Source organism: Peromyscus leucopus, chromosome 9 (assembly GCF_004664715.2).
Source record: "Peromyscus leucopus breed LL Stock chromosome 9, UCI_PerLeu_2.1, whole genome shotgun sequence".
Taxonomy (NCBI): domain Eukaryota; kingdom Metazoa; phylum Chordata; class Mammalia; order Rodentia; family Cricetidae; genus Peromyscus; species Peromyscus leucopus.
Genome location: NC_051070.1, coordinates 49,601,204 through 49,604,502, shown reverse-complemented (window position 1 = coordinate 49,604,502; position 3,299 = coordinate 49,601,204). Strand labels below are relative to the sequence as shown.

Below are 3,299 nucleotides of genomic sequence, written 5' to 3'. Positions count from 1 at the left end.
TGTGTTCCTATAACCATTGCAAGGCTACTAGTAAGAGCTCTTAAGGTAGCTAATCTCTTTTGTACCATTGACATCTCTCATAACAATGAAACTATTAAGCAAGGAAGCATTTTAATTAGGAATTATGTCTTCCACTATAGGAGACTCAAGAACATAAGGAACTTGCCAGAGCTAACCTTGCCTATCTGTCAAGATCGGGCTATCAGTGGAATAGCCTGCAAAGGATGATGCTGTTTGATGTAAGTCAGACAGGAAATCTTACCTGAGTTCTGCTAAAACAATTGGTTCATCATCTTTGGCAAATTAAAGTTTCTTCTTGAGTATTGAGAACATTTGAGGTCACTTCTGACTTGGAAACAGTTGCCAAACATAAAACTTAGACCCTCTCATCAACTCAGGATGTCCCAGTTGAACAGTTTGAAGGGGTAAGGAAAACCAAAATAAAGCGTCAAATAAATTGTATAGGAGTCCAGCCAAGGGCCCAGCCAGAGCCGAACCCAGCTGGGGGAGGGGCCTCTGTAGGCTCAAGGATGGCTGCCGCCACCACCGCCACCTTGAGGGCCAGTTATTTTGCCATGGCCTTGATTGCAACAGCTGCCTCCTCTGTCATGGCAGACAGCACCGTGATCAGGATCTCTTCTCCACAGTCATGCTTCTGCTCAGTCTCCTTGCCAAGGTCTCCCTCAGGCAGACGAAGGTCCTCTCGTACTTCCCACTGTCCTGGAGCAGGAATAGGTACCCATCCTGCATGCCAATCAGCTGGAAATCATTCCTTTTAATGTTGGGGACATCCATATTATGAGTTGATGGGTAGATATCTTCATATTTCTTCCCAGTAAAAATGTCAATACCAACCAGGTGGACCTTGGCATGGCCATGCTTGCCAGTCTTCGAAGTAGACATCTCGATGATCTTACATGGCCGGCCTTTGAGCACCACAAAACCATTCTTACGTAATGCTGAGCAGTGCATTGGTAAGGAATCCTGTTCTGTTCAGCATAGCACAGAGAGTACCAAGTTCCCTTTGGGCATCATCTCCTGACTCTTCCAGTGCCCAGAGACCAGACTTGCTGATTTCCACAGACTTCCAGACCACTGTCCTTCCCTGCTCTATGAAAATGTTGACTTTTATGGTTATCTTTATCCACTCTCTGTTTCTTTAACTGAATCTCACAGATAAATTTATAACAAATAGGGCTTTGTTTACTTTATAGTTAAGGGGCTGTCAAGACCAAGAATATGGTACTAGCATTTGGTGAGGCCCTTCCTGAGATATCATAACATAATGCACTCATAACAACATGTATAAGGAGGCATGATACAGTAAGGCAGAGATTGATAGATAGATAAATAGCTAGCTAGCCAGATAGGTAGGTAGGTAGGTAGGTAGGTAGGTAGGTAGGTAGAGTTCACATTTATAATAAAGCCACTCATATGATAACACCTAACCCAAGCATGATGGTGGAGCTATCAAGACTGAATGATTATCTGAATTTCTGATTGGGAACCAAGGTTCCAATTTTGGAGTACATAGTCAAATGATATCACTGATTGGAAAATAAAACATATTAGCTGTAGATCAGGTTGTTAGAACAATGAATTAGCTTTCTTAAGCTACCCTGGCATTTTGAAAATTACCAAAGGGCTAGCTGAGCATGCCATCTGGTGTCCTTGGCCTGCAGATAGAAAATGCTTAAACATTTCCATAATACCTCTGTCTGGCAGCTCTCCTTATGGCCCTGTTCCTATGGAGACACCTACAGTTCCTCATGGTTCCCCTAGTGCCTTTCAGTGCTTTCATCTGTCATCATTGAAGGACAAAAAGTAGCAGGTAGTGAATGACGTTAGAAGTTTAACAGAAATAAAAGTGACAGCAGAAAAGCAAATGACTTCAACGGAGGAAGATTTTACCCAAAGAGAAACAGATTTTGTGCAGTATCATGTAGACTATCACATCAGACTGAATGACATAGAAGCCTTCAGTGTTGGTTCAAATCCTGTCTCATGGGGCATTAGAGTGCTTATAGAAAGTGCAATCACTGGTACTTACCACAGTAGCTCTGCCATTCAGAAAATGTGAAACTATGTGCAGACCCATGGCCAAGTAAGATATAGAAGCGTTTCATTTGATGACTGCTGTAAAATACTTTAAAATATGGCAAGCTCTAGAACTCCCAAGAATTCTTAACTGCAGAGTTCATTAATGTTCCACACTTTGTACACCAATGATGCCATATCAACAAGACTCCATTACTGACAGATGAGTTGTTTAGTGGACAGCCATGCTACTTTATGCAAAATTGTGTTGTAGGTAGAAAGAATAATCCCAAAGTGGTTATGTTTTTGAGGCAATGTCTGCTGTAGAACTTGGTCCTCCTTGATCACCTTGCAATCAGGGTAGCTGGGATGACCTGCATACGATCCTCAAAAGATTGGTACCATTAACATCTCCTTGCAGCATGGGAGAGCCAGAGACAAGGGTATCTCTTTTCCCCTTCCTTTCATGATACTGTATTTTATTTCTATCCACAGCAAGAGACAAGATAAAGGGACATATATAGGAAAGGACTGGGTCAAGTTATCCCTGTTTCGAGACTATTTGATTTTGCACTTAAAAGACCTTGAAGATTCAACCAGGTAGGCAATTCTTAAATCTGATAAACATTTTCAACAAAGTAGCAGGATATAAAATCATCATACAAAAAAGTGGATTTTCTATATGCCATAATAAGCTTGTTGAGAAAGAAATCAGAAAAAATAATTCTTCATAGCTTCAAAATTATAATATGAAACAGAATAAAACAAACAAAAAAACCCTCTAGGAATAAACCTAATTAAGGAGGTGAAGTACTTCTACCATGAAAACACAATGAAGAAAGAAAATGAGGACACTAGAAGATGAAATGACCTCCAGTATTCAAGGTTTGATAGAATTAATGTTGTGAAAGTGGTTATGTCACCAAAAGTGATCCCCAGATTCAGCACAATGCCTATCAAAATTCTAATGACATATTGCACAGAAATAGGACAAAACATCCTAACATTCACATAGAAACACAAAAAAATAGATAAAGCAATCCTATGTAGAAACAGCAAATTAGAGATAACATGATCTATGATCTCCAATTATACTTCAGGGCCATAGTAACAAAATAGCATGGTACTAGCACACAGCACAAATAAGACATGTAAATAAAAAGAATAGAACAGAGAACCTAGGTATAAACTTACACAGCTACAGTCACCTATTTTTTTTTTTTCTGAGACAGTGTTTCTCTGTGTAACAGTCTGGCTGTCCT

The 3,299-nt window shown here is 40.0% G+C and overlaps 1 pseudogene; it reads right to left on the bottom strand.

The window, feature by feature from the left end:
• Positions 1 to 468: 468 nt before the first annotated feature.
• On the bottom strand, positions 469 to 972 carry LOC114698757 (annotated as a pseudogene).
• Between the last annotated feature and the right edge of the window lie 2,327 nt (positions 973 to 3,299).